General features: G+C 45.6%; 1 protein-coding gene across 2 annotated transcripts in view; it reads right to left on the reverse strand.

The window, feature by feature from the left end:
* TTC39B (tetratricopeptide repeat domain 39B) overlaps positions 1 to 21,749 on the reverse strand; it is a 144,010-nt gene that overhangs the window by 62,441 nt on the left and 59,820 nt on the right. The window contains exon 1 of one of the 2 annotated variants that reach the window (XM_074953431.1): positions 8,439 to 8,639. The exons of the other annotated variant lie outside the window; for it this stretch is intronic. The gene's annotated coding sequence lies outside the window, so the exon portion shown is untranslated. Of the gene's footprint in view, positions 1 to 8,438; positions 8,640 to 21,749 lie in introns of those variants that run through there. 2 annotated transcript variants of the gene reach the window in all.

Consider the following 21,749-nt stretch of genomic DNA (forward strand, 5'->3'; position numbering starts at 1 on the left):
CCCCTGTTTAACCACCCTCCCTCCTCCCCAAGTTCCATAGCCTCCTCACCCAGACGCCCAAGAACACCGGGGGGAGGCTCCAGGCACCCAACCACTCCACCCCAGTGGACAGCCCAAGCAACAGTAGGTTGTCATTCAACAAGTTTTGAAGCGGCTTTTTCCTTCCCTCCTCCCACACCCCACCCAGGCTACTTTGTGAGTTATCTCCCTATTTTAATACTCAATTAATAAAGAATACATGGTTTTTAAACGACAGTGACTTTATTTCCTTTGCAAGCAAGCTGTGATCGAAGGGGGAAGGGCGGGTGGCTTACAGAGAATTTAGAGTCAACCAAGGGGGCGGGTTTTCATCAAGGAGAAACAAACAGAAGTGTCACACAGTACCCTGGCCAGACATGAAACTGGTTTTCAAAGCTTCTCTGATGCACAGCGCTTCCTGCTGTGCTCTTCTAACCGCCCTGGTGTCTGGCTGTGAGTATTCAGCGGCCAGACGATTTGCCTCAACCTCCCACCCCGCCATAAATGTCTCCCCCTTACTCTCACAGAGATTGTGGAGCACACAGCAAGCAGCAATAACAATGGGAATACTGGTTTCGCTGAGGTCTGAGAGAGTCAGTAAACTGCACCAGTGACCCTTTAAATGTCCAAATGCACACTCTACCACCATTCTGCACTTGCTCAGCCTATAGTTGAACAGCTCCTTACTACTGTCCAGGGTGCCTGTGTACAGCTTCATGAGCCAGGGCATTAAGGGGTAGGCTGGGTCTCCAAGGATAACTATAGGCATTTCAACAACCCCAACAGTTATTTTCTGGTCTGGCAAGTAAATCCCTCCCTGCAGCTGTTTAAACGGACCAGAGTTCCTGAAGATGCGCGCGTCCTGAACCTTTCCCGGCCATCCCACGTTGATGTTGGTGAAACGTCCCTTGTGATCCACCAGTGCTTGCAGCACCATTCAAAAGTACCCCTTGGGGTTTATGTACTGGCTGCCCTGGTGATCCGGCCCCAAGATAGGGATATGCGTTCCGTCTATAGCCCCACCACAGTTAGGGAATCCCATTGCAGCAAAGCCATCTAGTATGACCTGCCCATTTCCCAGAGTCACTACCTTTGATAGCAGCAGCTCAGTGATTGCGTTGGCTACTTGCATCACAGCAACCCCCACAGTAGATTTGCCCACTCCAAATTGATTACCGACTGATCGGTAGCTGTCTGGCTTTGCAAGCTTCTACAGGCTATTGCCACTCACTTCTCAACTGTGCGGGCTGCTTTCATCTTGGTATTCTTGTGCTTCAGGGCAGGAGAAAGCAAGTCACAAAGTTCCATGAAAGTGCCCTTACGCATGCGAAAGTTTCGGAGCCACTGGGAATCATCCCAAACCTGCAACACTATGCGGTCCCACCACTATGTGCTTGTTTCCCGGGCCCAGAATTGGTGTTCCACGGCATGAGCCTACCCTAGTAACACCATGATCTCCAAATTGCCGGGGACCGTGGTTTTAGAGAAATCTGTGTCCATGTCCTCATCACCGCGCTGCCGTTGCCTCATTGCCTGGTTTTTCAGGTGCTGGTTCTGCATAAACTGCACGATAATGCGCGAGGTATTTACAATGGTCATAACTGCTGTGGGGAGCTGAACAGGCTCCATGCTCGCCATGCTATGGTGTCTGCTCGGGCAATCCAGGGAAAAGGGCGCGAAACGATTGTCTGCTGTTGCTTTCACGGAGGGAGGGAGGGTTGACTGACGACATTTACCCACAACCACCCGTGACAAATTTTTGGCCCCATCAGGCATTGGGAGCTCAACCCAGAATTCCAATGGGCAGCAGGGACTGCAGGAACTATATCCCATAGTTACCCACAGTGCACCACTCAGAATGTCGACGCTTGCCACGGTACTGTGGACGCACACCACCAAATTAATGTGCTTAGTGTGGACGCATGCACTCAACTTTATGCAATCTGTTCCCAAAAATCGACTTCTGTAAAATTGGAGTACTTTTGTAGTGTAGACATGGCAATACAATAGGACTTTCAATGCTCCTCTGGTGAGAATGTTCCACAGTCTAATAGATCTAACCATTAGGAAGTTTTTCCTAAATCTTTGGGACTAATTTTTTCTTTTAAAATCCCTCCCCCCCTTATCTTTACTTGTCTACCACTGCTCCAAGACAGACATCAGAGAAAAATGAGAAAGAGGGCCAATAGTGACCAAAGGAGGGAAGGAGAGAAGAAGCATCCATAAAGAAAAACAAAACAAAACAGAGAATAGCAGAGAGGGAGCCCTCAAAAGAAGATGGAAGCATGAAAAATGGGAGCAGGGAAGGAACAGCTGCCATCAGGGGAAACAATAAGGGAACAGAAATAGAGCAAGAAGAGGAAGGGGTAGCACTCTCCCAGGGACAGAGGAAGGGGAGACGGGGCAGCACGCTACAGCAATAAGGGCGGGAGCCAACTAGAGAATGGGAAGACGAGAGGAGATTACCATTCTCTGTCCCCTGCAAACTTCAAGCCTTACAATAAAGTATCAACAATGTTAGGGAAGGTTCGGTTGTTACAATACGTAAGAAAGCAAGGGGACCAGTCTATCTGGATCACAGTTCCTTCTGCTCCCTCTCCAACTTCTTTTCCTTCACCCACAAATCCCACTGTGCTTTCTCCCACATTATCTCTTATGCTGGGAATACCCGTCCAAAATCCATCCATCAAATCTCTCCTCATCGCCACATTCAAATCACTTCTAAAATCCCACTCTGGCAGGGCTGCCAACAAAAAGTGAATGCACTTGTATGACGCAAAATAAGATTAAATAAAGCTTGAACCACCAAGACATAGGAATGCCTAAAACGAGCAACTATATACTATATTTATAATGTGTGCCCTTTGCCCCTCGATTATTTGCCTGTCAAATAATCGAGACTGTCAGTTCTTTGGTACACTGGCTTGTCTTCAATATGTTTTTGCCAAGTGCCTAGCACACTTGGGGACATTATGAAATAACATAACAATGCAAGACTGAAAATACAACAAATCTGTGCCATTAATTAAGATCTAAAATATTGCCTATTTAAAACACAATTATCAGTCACAGCACGTCACAAATAAAGATTGTAGCTGGAATTTCCACACCTAAAGTTAGGCTCCTCCAGGAAAAATTAAGCATCTAAACAGAAGGGGGTGGTTTTCAAAGGTGCTGAGTAACCACAACTATAGCTATCTTCAATAGGATCTGTTGATGCTGACCACTTTAATAAAGTGCCTAATTATGGATTAGGCTCCTAACCAGAAGTGTGTAGAAACTGGAATTTCTATTTCCAAAGCACAATGAAAGCAAAATTTTGAAAATTCCCATAGAATAATGTCATTTTGGGTCATCTGAAACAGTCCATTCAGATTTTGGCTTTTTAAAATTTTTATATTTATAATTAAGGCTACGTTTTAGTCACAGGTATTTTTAGTAAAAGTCATGGACAGGTCATGGGCAGTAAATAAAAATTCATGGCCCATGACCTGTCCATGACTTCTACTATACACCCTTAACTAAAACTTGGACCCGGGGGCCATGGGTGCTCTGGGGGAGTGACCCCCGCTGGTGCAGGGGGTGTGTGCGGGGAGTGGCACCCGCTGCGGGAGCAGCACCTGTAAATGTGGGCAGCGTGTGACGCGCCCAGCCCCTCCACCTAGGAGCTGCAAGGACATACTGGCTGCTTCCGCAGAGCCTTCCCAGTCCCGCACTCCGGCGCCCTGTCCCAACCTTGAGCACCCTCTCACACACAAACTTCCCCAGCAGCAGTCAGTGCTGCTAGACCAGGGGCTGCCTGATCTGCTCAGGCAGCCCTGGAGCCAGCCGCACTGGCCCCTGCAGAAGTCACGGAATCCGTGATTTCCATGACAGACACGCAGCCTTATTTATAATATATAAAATAAAATTTTTAAAAAGGAATTTTGAAACAAAAAAGTCAAAACGTTCCATTCCAATGAAGTAGAAACGGGTCATTTTGACTGTGTCAAAATACTTCATTTTGATTTTTTTTCAAACTGAAATTTCACCAAAATCGACATGTTCATGTGAAAAATTTTGATTCTCATGGAATGAATTTCCCATCGAAAAAAAAAAAAAACTCAACAAGCTCAATTCCTTACACAAAAGGCACCTTGGTATGGAGAAAAAAAAATTATTTCAGGATTCAGTTATTCCCCCAGTGGCACCCCCATAAATATTTCCCATGACACACACTGTCCATCCCTGTGGATCCATTTCCACTGCTGCTACTGGCCTCAGGGCCTTACCCACCAAGTCTGCACCACGCTCAACCCCCACCTTCCACCCCAAACCACCCAGATGGAGTGTCACTCCCTGAGAGGGGACATGGGCAGCTGGAAGTAGGGAGAGGCCAGGCAGGCACCCAGGGTGGAGCTCTAGTGCAAGAGCTGGCTCCATGGCAGTAGCAAGGAGGAGCAGCACTGGCCATCCCATCGCTCTGTGATAGAGGAGCGACAGAGCAAAAACTAAGTGAGTGACATTACAACCTGGTGCACTGGAGTCATGGTAGCACCACTCAGGTTTGGACCCAGGCTCCCCCTATTCATGACAGAGGGCCAGCTGGGCCAAACCTGAGTGGGCAGTGGTGCAGCCAGTGCTGCTACTCCTCCGCAACACTCAGCACATATGGCTGTGGTTCCCATTGCCATGGGCTGTCTGCTGCAAAGCAGGAAGAGGAGTGTAGCTGTGTTTATAGCATTGCCTACTTCCCTACTGGGCTCTGAGAGGGCAGGCCAGGAGCTTGACTGGTCCTGTTTCAGCCTATGGGAGCTCCTGGTTAAAATGGCTCCTCTCTTTTGCAAGGGACTTACAGGTGGTTTCAGCTCTCTTCTACCTACTGAGTGGTGCCCACAGGGCAGAAGAGGATAGAGAATTTCCCTGAAATAATATATTCCATCCTCATGTCCAAAAGTTTGACACCACTAATGCACATCTCCTCTCCTTTATTTTTTTAAGATCCTAATTCTCTCTCTTCTGTATTTTAACCTAAAAGTGCCATGATTTTCACCCAAGGATGGTGTCTTCATTTCAGAAGTTAGTATTATACATACCAATAGAAGTACTAATTGTTCTAATGTAAAATTATTATAAAATATATCTTTGCTGAAATATAACTTTGGACACTTCTTTTGCGTATGAAGATGACAATCCAGGGGGATCTACTTTCTTCGATGGCCCCCTCATGACAGTATGTGAACATCTCCATAATATTAATGAATTTATCATCACTACCTCTCTTACTCTGGGGGCATTCTGTGCCAAAAAATTAAAAATTCTGTGCACAATATTTTAAAATTCTGCAAATTTTATTTGTCAAAATAACACGAAATAATCACACCAGTTTCAATTATTTTGGTAATTATTTCAAAATATCTGTCAACAAGTATGTCTATAACAATACAGACACACAAAAAATTTGCCCATGAACAGAGAGTTAAAGAAACCCTTAAAGAAACAGTTCCTGTTTCTCTACCCCCTTCCCCACAGAGCCCAGCTGTTGGCCAGATACTCACACCCCCTCTCCGCAGAGGCCAACTGTGGAGCCTCCCCTGGCCCAGAAACTCACCCCCACACCTCCTGCAATGACCAGCCCAGACGCGCTTCCTCCCCCAAACCCCCAGCCCACACACTTGCATCCCCTACCCCCCAGGCCAGCTGCGGGGCCAGCTATAGGCCAGCTGCGGGGCCTCTGCAGCCCAGACACTCACACCCGCTACCCTCCCAGAGCCCAGGGTTCCAGAGGCAGAAACAGTCTGATGCTGGGTCCCGGGCTTGCACGGAGTTTCCTGTGCGCTGCTGCCTCCTTCTTTCAGGGCATGCTGGAAACTGCAGCTGCTGGGAACCCTCCAGTTCCCTCCCCCTCCCTCACCCTTGTCTTCTATTTGTGAGCTGGGCTCTGCTGGGTCCAGCAGCCCATAATGGTGGACAGCAGCATGACAGCCCATTTCTGTGGGGAAGAAAATAAATTCTGCATGTAGGACATTAATTTCTGCAACATTCTGTGTTGCTCAGAATTCCCCCAGGAGTAAGACTCTCTGCAAAGTAGGGGAGTATCAGTAGCCTCATTTTAGAGATAGCAAACTGAGGCACAGAGAGACAAGTGATAAGGTCACACAGGAAGTCAGTGACAGAGGTGGGAATTAAACCCAGGTCTCCCGAATGCCTTAACAAGAATAACCTCCTTCAGGAGAGAAACTAACATCACAAGATAATCAGAATCCCCCAGCATTCTGGAAACTGGAAGATAGCTGTCTGAGCAAAATGGAAGTGCTGCAGCACTTTGGTTGCTGATTGGCTGGAGAGGAGCTCAGTGAGCCAACAATGAAGTCATTCTATCAGTCAGGGTGCTAAAACTGTTAAATGAGACTATCATCACTTTCTTCAGAAGTCAAGTGCAAAAAGTCTTATAGGCTTAGTACTAAACATGCACAGTAAACAGGATCCAAAATTTTCCCTTAATGAATCAGCCATATAGTGAGAAAAATCAAAACATGACAAGTATATGGATAACTATTTACTTATGTAAAACACCACATGCATATTTCATCCCTAGTGGAAGTTATGGAGTAATTTTATTGAAGTCAATTCACTTACACCAGGGATGAATTTGGCTCATTATCTTTAATTCAATGGTACAGCTAGAAGTTACATCAGGCATTTCAGGGCTTCATATTTAGTAGCTAAATTCAGATTAGCAGTACTTAAAAATGACCCACTATTCAAGAGAAGAAAATAAAATAAAAACCATGACAGGTGTTTATCTGTAGGTGGGAGAAAAATCTGTTTTACACTGCTGGAAACTAATGAAAATGCTAGCATGAAAAACCTGTCAGGATGCATGATAGTCCAGTACAAAATAACAGAAGGCTACTGTTATCAGGTTTGTTTGGTAAACAGAAAGGTCAGTAATTTGATTTATTAAAATATCTGCAAAAAGAAAAGGAGGACCTGTGGCACCTTAGAGACTAACATATTTATTTGAGCATAAGCTTTCGTGAGCTACAGCTCACTAAAACTGTAGCTCACGAAAGCTTATGCTCAAATAAATTTGTTAGTCTCTAAGGTGCCACAAGTCCTCTTTTTCTTTTTGCGCTGTAGCTCATGAAAGCTTATGCTCAAATAAATTTGTTAGTCTCTAAGGTGCCACAAGTCCTCCTTTTCTTTTTTGCGGATACAGACTAACACGGCTGCTACTCTGAAACCTGTCGTTAAAATATCTGTGTCCAGTAGTGTTAATCAGTCCTTACAGTTTAAAAAATACCAAACATATAATTTAATATAAGAATTCCCATAATCCTAAAGGCTGAGGTCCAGATTTTTATATCCTCACTTACCTTACTCCATGCGTAGTCAGACTGAAATCAAGGTTAGGTGCTACTCAGTGTAAGAAAGCGTATCAGAATCTGGCAAAGAGCAATAAGCAATCCCAAATTACTGCCTAATCTTTTCACATATATAAGACAAATTTGTTAATATGTACTTTACAGAAAGAGTTTGCATAAATAAAAGATGGCTACTGAAAAGCAATGAAGTTGAAAACAGAAATCCTTCTAAAATAAAGTTAAACTACAGTTTAAACGGTACATAGTTAAAAATATGGTAGTTCACTGATAAAGTTCTAACAAAATAAAGCACAATTCATTTTAAAATTTCTCTAGGAAAAAAAATCCAATCATCCAGCACGTAGGACAGCAAATAAGGCCAGATGTTTATGGTACTATGACTGCGTCACACAGATGCTGGCTCTAATCCAAACATACAATTAGGACTGAGTAGTCCTACTGCTAAAACCATTTTTCTTAACTTCACAACAATTTATTGGGATGTGTTATACTGAGAGCTGATATATTTAATGTTGCAGATCTTAGATTACTGAGCAGCCTCTAAAATCTAAAAATATTCTACATAAGGTTTAGTCATTTAAAATACATTGTTATAGTTAAGCCAAACATATATAGTAGTAGAAATGGTTAAATGATAACAGCTGCCAGGACAGGGAAAAATATCAGCAAATGCAATAAGCCACCATAACACTGATGATATCTTTATCTTGCCAATTTCAAAAGGAGCATCCCAAAATGCACACCTTGCAGTATTCTGCAACCTACAGCATTCTAGCTGATTAATCATTGACATCAGCAGGGAAACTCATATTCACTAGAAGCAATGTTCACCACTGCTAAGTACGGAGGAAAAACAATTACTTCATAAATCATTCTGAATACATTTTCCCCCTTTGAATGTACAGTCAGCATGTAGAACAAACTCCATCTAAGCTATAGATGTTTTCAATAGAGTACATTTCTACAAAGGCAGGTTTCCCCAGATAAACATCCACAAATATGATTACTGCAATCATGATTTCCGGGATTACTATATGGAGTCAATGTACTTACAGGATGAAATCAGCAGATAACTTCAGGTGAATAAATGTAGTCCTCCCAATGCAAGGATAAGTCTCTCTTTTCTACCAGACAGAAAAGCTAGCAAATAGCTAGCAAAAAAGCACAGAGAATATTCAATTTTCTCTGTTTTATTTCTCGGTACCCATGAGGTTCTCATTAATTAGTTATCAAGCAAAAGAAAAAAAAAGATAAAGTTCACAAGACAGCAGCTGGCATCACAGGAGCTCTCCATATCAGAATTTAAAAGAAATGTCAATTAGAGTGGCAGCAGCTACAGTCAATGCTAGTTGCTGATGCCTCTGCAGGAAGAGGATGCTGGGAGATTTTCCCAATCTGTACTGCAGCCTAATTCTAATCCATCACTGCCTAACTGCAAGGAGAAAATGGAAACAAGAGAAATACAAAAGGATTTACATTTAAAGGGACCAAAAAAAAAGTTACCTCAGTGTTTCTCACTTGAACAACTAGGTACCTTAAAAAGTGACCTTAAAAAACACATTAAAAAGGTTTCCTTAAAAAAAGAAGAACTAGACAAAAAGGAAGTACACCAATGCAAAAGCAGTCTGCATTTGCTTTTAGTAAAATGTACAAGACAGCTTGTAGCAATTTACAGTTTGACTAACAGTAACAGGCTTCATATTTTATTTTGCCCTATTCTACATGGCCCTAAAACAAACAAAATCACTCTGAGGTTATAAACTGTTAAATAAAATATACAGTATATATTACTCTGAATTTTTCTCAAAAATCTGATGTGATGATAACAACTCCTCCTCATATGGCCAAAAACTAAAGACAAAAACAAAACAACAAACCAATAGCACACACAAAGACGGGTAAAATATACTAGATCAGACATCATTACTGATGTCTGTAGGATTCATACAAGGTTTATGCGGTTGGCAACATTCAGGGCACAACCAGAATGTTGTGCTGGACTTGTGCACACACAGTTCCTTTCAAGGGCATCAACCTTGGAATCTCGCCAAGATGACATGAACCATGGGAAGCCTCTCAGGACTGGGCTCAAGGCCCGAGAGCAAGGAATGCGGTAGATAGAAATTGGTAAATAAGAATGTTAAACAAAGCCAGTGTATTCCTTTTATCTGTTGGAGAATGTAATGCGCGGGGGGAGAGAGAGAATAAAGGGGAAGGTGGAAAGCTGACAGGCAGAAGCCTGTTAGCAGAGACCAGCCGCTTGCTTGCTAAAAGCTGTGTTCTGTCTTGTCATTGAACCGCCACAACTGGCGCCCAAACGTGGGGCCCTCAGCATTCACCTCGCCCGCAAGGGTTTCAGACGCGTCACTCATCTGCTTCGTGGATCCCGGTGAGTATTTTTCGTTGTGGTAAGTATGGGAAGCTCCCTCTCTGCTTTGCAAGTGCAACACCGCAATGAGCTACAGTATTTGCTGCGTAAGGCTCAGCATGATTGCCCCACTCGAGAACTCACTCTCCTGCTACAGGAGGTGAGTGCCCAATGCCCGTGGTACCCTGAAGCCGGAACCCTTAAGCTAGCGGACTGGGAGCGGCTGGGCCAGACATTGCACAAAGAGCCTCGGGCGTCCGTGCAGGCTTTACATGCCTGGCACCTCTGCCGCGACGCGATACAGCGTGTCGCCTCGGACAGGCCCTCCCTCGCGAGGCTGGTGATCTCGCCACGCCCGTCCGCTCCTGCAGCCATCCCCCCTCCTAGCGATGCGACACAGTGTGTCGCCTTGGAAAGGCCCTCTCCCGCGCCAACAGAGGGGATGCTGATCCCGCCACCCCCGTCCGCTCCTGCAACCATCCCTCCCCCTGCTTCGCCCCCAGTGCCTCTATTACCACCGCCTCCCTGGCCTTCCCCACCGGAGCTGGTGTGTGATCGCCCTCCGCTCGTGGGGCCCCATGCTCCGGGGCCCCCCGGGGGGTCGTCCGCATCTGCTCAGGGGCTTTCGCTGGTGCAACAAATGGTTCACGCAGCGAGGACTCGCTCAGATCTTACAGCAGAGGAGCTGGCTGATCTGGTCTCAGTTTGTCCTGTGACCTGGCAGGATGATGGCCAGGGCAACCAGGTTGCAAACTGGGTCAGTTTGCCTTACTCGGTGATCAGAGAGGTAAAGAAAGCGATTCGTGAGTTCGGCCTGACTAGCACGTATGTGCGTGGTCTCATTGAAGGGCTAGGTAGTGGGTACTCCCTGATCCCTGAAGATTGGAAGGCACTGTTGCGCATGATGCTGACACCTAGTCAGTATGTTATTTGGCTTAGTGAGTATCGGCAGATAGCGGAACGCCAAGCCCAGGTATATAGAGAGCAAGGTATCATTTATGAGCAGTTGGCAGGGGAGGGCCAGTTTGCTACCGTGCAGCTGCAGTCTCAACTCCCTCAGGCCGTCTTCCCCATTATTTCCACCTGCGCCCAGCATGCTTTCCGGAAGGTCCCGGATTCGGGCAGGCCTACCAAAAGCTTTGCCAGTATCCGTCAGGGTGCATCAGAGTCCTTTATGGATTTTACCAACAGATTGCAGGAGGCTATCCTCCGACAGGTGGATAACCCTGCGGCAGCTCAGGAGATCCTGTTAAAAATGGCAGTTGAAAATGCGAACGAGGATTGCCGCCGTGCTCTCCAGGCTGCACAAGCCTCTGGAATTCTAGAGCTGTCGGACATGCTGCGGGCGTGCCAAAACATCGGAACCCAAGCACATAAAGCTGGGGTTCTGGCCGCCGCCCTGCGGAAAAGCAGGAAGGAGGGGAAGCGTTGTTACCGCTGTGGTAAGGAGGGTCACTTTCAGCGGGAGTGCCGCTCATCGACGGCGCCCGCCCGCCCCTCAAAGAAGTGCCCCAAGTGTCGGAAGGGCTATCACTGGGCTAATCAGTGTCGTAGCGGGTTGGGAAACCGCACGACAGGTCCCCACCGAACCCAGGGCCAAACAGGGGTGTTTCCCACTCAGACAACTGTTCCTCTGCCTTACAATCCATAGAATCCATGAGGGCGGCGACTGCCGGAAGTGCAGGGCTTGATTTGATTATGCAGAAAGACGCTGATTTTCAGTTGCCGGGGGAGGTCTGCGCCATACCTACGCAGGTGACGGGACCTCTCCCTGCCGGATTTGTGGGTTTGGTTCTCCCTCGCTCACATGCTGGGAAACAGGGTTTTTTTGTCATCCCAGGGGTCACTGACGCCGATTACACCGGCGTTATTAAGGTTCAGGTGTGGACCCATCTTCCGCAGTCACTCCCGCGTGGACGGTCAATTGCACAATTGATTTTAGTCCCTTATCAGGTGCCAGCCGCAGAGGATCGAACCCGGGGCGGAGGCGGCTTTGGATCGACACTGGCTCAGTCGCCATCTCACAACACGTCCTCTCCACTTGTTGCTCTGACAATGTCGGTCCACCCCTCGAAACCTCAGTTAACACTTCTCTTAAATAATGTTCCTTTTACAGGGTTGGTGGACACTGGAGCTGACGTTACGGTCATTCGTGATCCGGAGTGGTCGGTCGGTTGGCCAACAGTTCCTTCTAAAGAGTTGTGGGAGATCGGGGGTAGCAAACCCGGGCGCCAAAGTTTGTCTTGGGTCACTGTCTCTAAACCAGGAGGCTGTGCCCTTGCTACAATCCGCCCTTTTGTACTCCCTGTCCATCTCAATATTTGGGGCCGTGATTTACTTACAAAGCTGGACACCACCCTCGATATTAATATATAATGGCCCAAAATCCTCCCTCACCCACCTTGCCATCCGCATTACCATTGGTATGGCAATCCTTAGAGCCCGTATGGATTGACCAGTGGCCGCTCCCTCTAGAAAAGCTGAAAGCGCTTCATTCACTTGTACAACAATATTTGCATGCACAGCGCTTGGAGAGCTTTACTAGTCCTTGGAATTAGCTGCTGTTATTTTGGCCTTTCAATTTTTTGCTGATTGTCCCTTTAATTTGATTGTGGACACGCATTATGTTTATCAGGTAATTGATTATTTACCCCCTTGCCCTCATTACCCCTCAGGTCGATGCGGACCTCCTTCGCCTGTTTCTGTCCTTACAGTATCTCATCACCACTTGTAATTTCCCTTATTTTGTTGCTCATATTTGCAGTCATACCCCTCTGCCTGGGCTACTCATTGAAGGCAATGCGCGCGCTGATCGCGCGTTACTTGGTCAGGTAAATTCCCTTTTGTCTGACCCCATCGAAAGCCATTCCTTTTTTCATCAGTTTGCCTCTGTCTTGGCCCGACAGTTTCATATTCCTGCTGATCATGCACGTTCCATTGTTTGTTCCTGCCCCCACTGTGCCGCTGCTGCCCCTACCTTTTCTTATGCCGTTAACCCTAGAGGTACCGCAGCGAATCAGCTGTGGCAAATGGATGTCACTCACGTGCCACATTTCCGCCCCTATTTGTTTTTACATGTTTTCATTGATACCTATTCGGGATTCCTTTGGGCAACCCCACAGCGTGGGGAAGCCACTCCCAAAGTTATTCACCATTTGCTAGCCTGTTTTTCTGTTATGGGTCACCCGAGCCAGATAAAAACGGATAATGCCCCAGCCTATTGCTCCACAGCCCTCTCCACCTTTTGTGCCCAATGGGACGTCCGTCTCAAACACGGGATCCCTTATAATTCCACAGGCCAAGCTATTGTTGAACGTGCAAATCGCACACTAAAAACCTTGCTTGACAAACAATTAAAACAAGGGGAGCTGCGTCTCCGAACCTTAGGAGACATTCAGCAACAAATGCATATCCTTTTGTTTACTTTAAATAATTTAACGCTGAACGCAGATCAGCAGACCCCCGCGGATCGGCATTCTCACAAACGGAAAGACCGCATGTCTATTACCAACAGCTGCCCGATCCGCAATGGTTGGGCCCAGTGCCTTTAATTACTTGGGGTCGGGGATATGCTGCTGTGTTTCTCCCTGCAGGACCGTTGTGGGTTCCGGCCTGGTGTGTGCGACCGGCACTGAAACAGCATCGTGTGGCACCAGGGGCTGTCGAACCCCATACCGGAGTTTCAGCTGACCTTGGAGGAGAACGCGGTGCCTCCCGGGTCGACAACGGCGGGACGGAGACGGAGGAGATGTAGCATCCCAAGCCAGCCCGTGACATGGGGAGCAGTAAACGCATTGGTCGCCGCGGCTCAACGAAGACTGGCAGCAAACCAACAGCCAGAGACTCCTGAGACTTTGTTTGTGGCGATTCTCGCCCAAATTACTGCTAATTCTCTATTGATTGTATGCCTTTTGTGCCTGCTATTTCCTGCAGGGGTTGACTCGGGAGCGCTTTCTCCGTTACGGGCCCGAATGACATATAACCTATGGGAAAGATTGGCTTCAATAGCAAATGTTACCCACTTTTGTTTATTTGATTTTGTAGCAGCTGAAGAATTGTTAGGTACATGCCTTATTTCAGTATGTCATCACCCTGAGGAAATTGGGAATGAGATGATGCTCACCGCTTACTCGAACCTCTCTTCCCAGTACTCTAGCATGGCTAATTGGGGCCCGGCCAATCACACTTTACCTTCTTAAGCTTATTTTTTGCTGCTGCTGTGTACAATGTATTCCCTCTTTGTTAAGGCTTTGTCGAGACCCGCCCTGGCAGGCTCCACGAGTTATGACCTTGTCTGTCCGGGAGTTAATTGGCTTGCAAATGCAAATTGATGGCTACCATGAGATGGCCGAGCACAAATAAACAAAAAAGGAGGGGATGTAGGATTCATACAAGGTTTATGCGGTTGGCAACATTCAGGGCACACCCAGAGTGTTGTGCTGGACTTGTTCACACACAGTTCCTTTCAAGGGCATCAACCTTGGAATCTCGCCAAGATTACATGAACCGTGGGAAGCCTCTCAGGACTGGGCTCAAGGCCCGAGAGCAAGGAATGCGGTAGATAGAAATTGGTAAATAAGAATGTTAAACAAAGCCAGTGCATTCCTTTTATCTGTTGGAGAATGTAATGCGTGGGGGGAGAGAGAGAATAAAGGGGAAGGTGGAAAGCTGACAGGCAGAAGCCTGTTAGCAGAGACCAGCCGCTTGCTTGCTAAAAGCTGTGTTCTGTCTTGTCATTGAACCGCCACAGATGTCCTAACAAGGTCAATGAAAGACAGTAGCAGTCAGCAGCAAGAAAACCAGAAAAGAACAAAAAACAAAACAAAAAACCTGCAGCTCTTTGGGAGCTCATCTCAAGAGGCTGGTTCCCTGTCAGAGCAGACCAGTACCAGCTGAAAAAAACCCTCTGAAATCTCTCCAGTTGGGTTGAGTGTGGCTAATCCTGCACACACACTGAAGACCACTACTCTTGCGACAGGTGAATAACTTTGGAACTTTCTTCAAAAGAATCATTCTTAGGGCATGGTGGAAGGCACAGGACCCTCCTCCAACCAAATTCCTGCCAATAAGGGAGGAAAGACTGCTTTCTCATGGAAAGGCTAAATCCCAGAGACCAATTCACTTCTTAACTACTGCTCTTGCCAGATAGGGGCTTTGGTGCTCTCTCTCTCTTTCTTGCAAAGACTATTTCTTTGAAAAAGGAGAACGCGCCAGAGAGCTCTCCCCCATGTAGTAATATGATTCTCGCAGTGAAGGCAAAAAAAAAAATCTAACAGATTAACATAATTCTCAGCAACTGTCTTCAAGGACAATGCCAGTTTAGAAAAAAAAGTGCGCTCCAACTTTAGACAATACACTATTGTGGAAGGGTTGGCCTCTGGGGTGTTCCCTTGCAGCCCAACATGGCACTACTCATCCTATCCTGGGTTTCTGAAGGCGACCACCACCTCTAGCAAAGTCTGGCGCTGGAGAGCCTTAGCTTTCTGGCTAAGACACTCTCCAGTTCATTCCTTCCAGGGTATCAAAGTCCCAAAACACAAGAAAAAAAAAAAAAAAGAGGGTTGTCTGACAAGCCTTCAGCAGGACCTTGCCCTTTCCTTCAAGGCCTGTCTTCAAATAAATGGTCAGCCAGGCAGTCTCCCGACACTCAGTTTTTCCATCCACCAGGAGGCCGACCAAGCTGTCTCAGGTTCCTGGCTGCAACCACTTTTAGCTCTGTGAAAGAAGCCTGGAGGTCTCCTCTCCTTCTGGATCAGCCACCAAGCAATCTAACTACTCTCTCCACTCCTGACACCTACTGCAGATAAACTGGGGTGGGTTGATTGGGCCCACAAGCCCTTGTTAACCCACTCTTGCTCAGCAGGGGATTTGTCTAAGCCATCACACAACCTCCCACTCAGGATCATGCCTGGGGTACTAGTCGATCAGCTCCCATCTCAGGAGGAAAAAAACAGGTACCACAGCATGAACCATGGGTTGGTGTCCTTCTTGGTGCTCAGCCACTACAGGGCATGATCCATGACCAGGGTAAACACATTCCGAAGAAGGGAGTATCAGAGCACATCTACAGCCATTTTGCCACCAAGCCTTTTTTCGAAACCAAATACACTATCTCTCAGGGGAACAGTTTTCAGCTAAGGGGGAGGACTGGGTGCTCCCTCCATTGACAAACTATGATGAGACAGCTCCCAATCAGAGTTTAGAGGCAGCAGTTTGGAGGATAAATTCCTTGGTGAAGTATGGGCTGTACAGAATAGGTTCCCCACATAGTTGGGACTTAAGAGTCTGGAAGGATTTTTCACAGGCCCTCATCCAGTGAACCTTTCTAGAGCCGCTGTCCTTAAGCAGATCCATGAGTGGCTGGAATGAAAGATAACCATGGTACAAATCTACAATAGTATTCTGCCAGCCCCAGGAATGTTGTACCTGTTTCTTCAAGGTTGGGGCAAGGCAGGCTCTCGAGGCCTGGATCTTATCCACAAGTGATCAAAACTTGGCCTTTCACCAACACAGGCACCTCATCCCATGCTTGCTTAAGCAGCACTTTTTAGGGATTGCTGTTAACCCAGCATCTTCTAAGAACTGGAGGATGGCAGCTACCTGTTTCAGGTGGTCCTACCAACCCCAATCATAAATAACTACATCATCCAGGGAGGCCACGGCATAATGGCCCAGGGGATGGAGGACCCAGTCCGTCAGCCATTGAAAAGTCACAGAGGGCCCATGAAAACAGCATGGTTCAGCACTGATACAGTCTGTAGGGAGTGGCAAAAGCTGTTTTTTTCCACTAGGTCTCCAATGTGATATGCCAATATCCCTTTGTAAGATCCAGCATGAGATGGTCCCCAACAGATACAGATCTTGTAGAGGGGGTTCCGGATATCTGCAGCCCTACCTCTGGTTCTGGAGAATATGCAGCAATGAACAAAACCTCTGGTGACTTCTATGGCTTTAAGAAATTAACATGATACATTTGTTAGTTTTCTTCTTGGTAAATTGCCTAATCTTGTAATTTACCAGTCCTACTTGGTATGTAATTTCATAGGGCTCACTGTCAGACCAAAAGTTTGGACTCCATTTGAGAGAGTAATGTGAGCACCTGATCTGCAGGGTTAAACACTCAGCAGTGGGCCCCTTTGTTATATGCATGCTGCTGGGCCCACTGGGCATTAAGAAGATTTTCCCTTATGCATGTGCCTGAGGCTTTGAGCCTTTCTTTAAGGGTAGGCACATACTGTACAACATTTTAGTCTCAGAGACCCTATAAGTAACAGTAGTAGTTCTGTAGTACCTGGAGCCCCATCAAGAACCAGGGCCCCACTGTACTAGGAGCTGTACAAATACAGAACAAAAAGACAGTCCCTTTTCTTTCCACATCCTCTGCACAGGATCAAAATCCGGCACAGTTGCTTCAAGAGTTCAAAAGGGGAGAGGCCTATGGATGACTGGGATACCTCCTACACCACAAATGGCCTGAGTGTGGTTTGTCTACCACATCACAACTACAGACCAGTATTTCCCAAAAGTGTGAAGAGTGCCCAAATGGTGGGACACAAAGTACAAGCCAAGGGACATGGACAGATCTCCAAATCATTCCCCCTAGTCTCAGCTTTCATTTTTTAAAGAGATTGACTAACTGTTATGGCTGCAAAGAAAACTTCAAAACAAAGTGAGGGCATGGCTACACTAGAGCTCTCTAAGGCTATGTCTGTACTATGGACCTTACAGCAGCACAGCTGTACCACTGCAACTGTGCCGTTGTAAGGTCTCCTGTGTAGAGCTCTCCCGCTGGCATAATTAAACCACCCCTAACGAGCGGTGGTAGCTATGTTGGCAGGAGAGCGTCTCCCTCCAGCATAGCACTGTCCACCCCAGCGCTTTTATCGGTGAAACTTTTGTCAGTCAGGCATGTGGCTTTTTCACAGCCCTGACTGACAAACGTTTTACCGACAAAAGTGCTAGTGTAGACAGAGCCTACAGTAGCCACTCTAAGATGATGGGAGAGATGGGACATAACACTGTCCATACCAGCACTTATGTCGGTGTGATTTTTGTCACTCTGGGGGATGGTTTATTCACACCCCTGAGCAACATAAATTATGCAGACAAACTGCAGTGTAGACATAGCCTGAGTATCACCAATGCTCTTTGAGTTTGCAGAGAGTCAGCCAGACACTATAGCTCTGAGGTGTGAACTTCCTCGTTCATTTCAGTGGGTGCTAACTTTAATGCCAATGACAATATTTTAAAAGTAAATAATTATTTTGCTGTTCAAAACACATAAGAAGAGAGAGAACATAGCTATAAAGGTCTACACAAACATTTCCCGAAGTGGTGGAGGGCTCATTGGAAAAAGTCAGAGGCCAGGTAGAGCAGTGTGTAAAATGTATAAATTAAGGCACGTAAGCCTTTAACATATGGCAGGGCTATGCAGAGAAGGGGGAATGAGCAACTGGTTTCATCTTCCTGAAGAGGGCACTCAGCTTTTAAAAGTTTGGGGAAAGCATCTATAGACAATCTCGGGAATATTTCCTTACAATAGTTTCCTAATCTTGCCTTCAGAGCCAAGTCAACTACTTACCAAAAGCTGTTAATAATTTGCTCTTTTAAAATCAAGATTGGACTTTTTTTAAAAGTTAATTTTGCTCTGGTTCAAAAGGAATTATTTTGGGGAAGTTCTATGGCCTGTGTTATACAGGAGGTCAGACTAGTTGATCAAAATGGTCCCTCTGGCCTTAACAGCTAGAAGCCAGACAACTGACTTGATTCTACAATCCTTATATTTGAAAATGTAGAAAAACATCCAAAAATATTTAATAAATTTCAATTGGTATTCTATTGTTTAACAGTGCAATTAATCGCAATTAATTTTTGAGTTAATCGCATGAGTTAACTGCAATTAATCAACAGCCCTAAATATTATGTATCATTTTCCCCAAAACAACAGTCTCCAGGCCCAAACCGGGCCATTTCACCATTTCCCTGACTAACTGGCTCCTCAGACTGACCGATTGCAGGGCCATTCAGCACCTAGTCCAGTGGTTCTCAAACTTTTGTATTGGTGACCCCTTTCACATAGCAAGCCTCTGAGTGTGATACCCCCTAATCAATTAAAAACACTTTTTTATATATTTAACACCATTATAAATGCTGGAGGTAAAGTGGGGTTTGGGGTGGAGGCTGACAGCTCGCGACCCCCCAGGTAATAACCTCACAACCCCCAGAGGGGTCCCGACCGCCAGTTTGAGAACCCCTGATTAGTCCCTGTGCAAATGCATTGATGCACTGTTTGGAAGTGATCAGTGAAGGCTTCTTTAGACTGCTGATGGTGATCTGACTCACTGCAGTACACAATGCAGCCATCTGCTGTCAGCTGCTTTACACTACAATCCAGGGTCTCCAGTCAACCACAGCCCTGCTTGTTAGCTCAGATTTGATTCTTCTCCAGTCAAGCAACCAGCAAAGGAAGCATGGGACCACTATGAGCGGACACAGACAGGTGAAGCCTCCTGAGCTCAGGATGGACCTGCAACAGGCAGTGGGTAATGAGGAAGTTTTGTTGAGTAACTGAGTCTGCTCCACTATGCATCCGATGAAGTGAGCTGTAGCTCACGAAAGCTCATGCTCAAATAAACTGGTTAGTCTCTAAGGTGCCACAAGTACTCCTTTTCTTTTTGCTCCACTCCAGAAACTAGCAGCAACTTGCCAACCTTCCATGCTTCTTCTCTGGCCAGAAGCCCAACTTGCCACTCCAATCCAATCCAAGTCAGAAAAGAGACTCCCTCAGACAGGAATCTTGGTGGTGAGAAGCCAGAAATGCAAGATGGAATTGCTGGGTAAAACCAAGAGTGGAAGTCTGGCAAGAGCAGCTGGGGAAAACAAGAATGATTTGGGAAGGAGTAATCTAATGTTTTGAGGAAGGGGGAGAAACTAAGGGCTTGTCTACACTTACAATGATGCAGCTGCACCGCTGTAGTGCTCTAGTGAAGAAACTATCTATGCTGATAGGAAGGTTTCTTCCGGGAGAGGCAGTAGCTACGTCAACAGAAGCCCTCCCGTTGATATAGCGCTGTCTACACCTGGAATTAGATCACTATAACTACATCGCTCAGGGGTGTGGAGTGACGTAGTTATACGGACATAAATTCTTAGTACAGACCAAGCCTGACTCTATTTTAGGAGAAATAGGGGAAAGAGAACTTGGTTCATAAAGATATTCCTGAAGAGCTTTTTATTACCCTTTAGATCCCTCCGTATTGCAGCAATTGCCAGGTGTTTAAAAAATACTAGTAAGGGAGGTATGCCTCCAGAACCTTCTTACAAAGGCCTTATACACTCTGCAAACACATCTGGACCACCTACCCTTGACTCATTTTCCATCTCTTCCCCAATTACTAAAAATTACTCCATTCTGAGACTGCTCCCATGAAATGCTGAGGATTTCCTGCAAAATAATTAATTATTGGAACTTTGATTTGATTGGAAATTGTACTTTATTAACTATGAGGAAACATGATTTCCCTCCAAAAAGAAAGGAATGTCACCAGGACAAAGAAGAATTAAATCCTCTTAATCTTCCTCTTCTGAGGCACCTTTAATGCTGCACAAATAGATTTTTATATTTTTTTTTGCTAGGATCAACAGTGAAATTGTTGACAATTTAAATGTTAATACTGGCTATTTTTATATTTTAGAGAGAACACCATAGCAAGATAAGTAAAATTCAATTTACTGAGGTGTGACATACTCTTTCAGTGTGCCTCCAGACTCTAGAAGTTTAACTCTGCATTGGTTTGCCCTTTTCATAATTAAAATTCCAGTCTCTGCCCCAACAAGAAAAGACAGGCCTAGCTAAAATCCAGAGGTAACAAAACATCCATCAGCTCTTTCTCCTCTGTGGTACTCCAGAGCAGATGGGGAGGAATGAGTTCAAGAGGAGTAACTTAGGAGAAGTGAAAGGGCAGGGAAAGGAGAGCCTACCCAAACACCTTCTGCTCCCTATAGGTCTCCCAGTCTGCTGAATCTTTCCTGAAATAAAAAATCTTTTATAGCCTATTTCCCGTAGGTCAAATTATTGCTCCTCATTCACCCCTCTGGACTACTTCTCACAGAATTCACAGGTTTGAAGTGGTAAGGTCCATACCAGACATGCTGGGCTGAACATATGCCCAAAAGGACCTAGCACCCTCTTTCAGAGAAATTTAAGATGGGAAAAAAAGGAAATAAAAAGTTAATTAAAGGAAAAACTGAAACACCAAGAGAAACAGAAAGGCAGATGGTAGGAGAAATGAAAACAGGGAAGTGAATTAAAGAATTAATAAGAAAAGAAAACTCAGGAGACATAGCAAGTAAAGATATCTGTTTAGAAAGTTCAGTATCAAAATATTACAATGAAACACACACTAATGTTTGATTTAAAATTCAGAGGATAAAATAGTGGAAGGAGAAGCTAGAGACATCTAGTTTTGGAATGGAGATGAGCACAGGAGCTCCATATTCTTAGGCACAAGGAAAGGGGGACCCGCTTTGATATTTTTAAAATTTAACCATCTAGTAGTGGTATTTGGCATGTTTGATGTACATCTCTGATGGAAGTTAACAAATGTAGTCGGTGCTTTGGTGCACATTAAAAAAAAAAAAAAAAAAAGGCAATAAAAACAGAGACAGACCAAAGTTAAATGGCAGATAAGTTAATACTTGTGTGAGTGTCTAAACCTCTCTCCTCAAAGATCTTCATCTTCCAACATTCAGGAAATTGCATGGGGTATTTTGATATTTTCCAGGGAAGATCCCCCAGGCATATATAGTTTTTACTCCAAAACAGACTCTTCATATTGATCAAGTTTAAATAAAACCTGTTATATAAAAGGTGCTCCCCATTGCAAAGGATGAACAAAGCTCCTCACTTGCACATGCACAAGTACTTTGTTATGTCTGATTGTGAGCATGCCTCAATGCATGCAGTCCTTTCAGATGCATTTCTTCTCTTGGGGTAT

The sequence above is a fragment of the Natator depressus genome, chromosome 5 (genome assembly GCF_965152275.1).
Source record: "Natator depressus isolate rNatDep1 chromosome 5, rNatDep2.hap1, whole genome shotgun sequence".
NCBI lineage: Eukaryota > Metazoa > Chordata > Testudines > Cheloniidae > Natator > Natator depressus.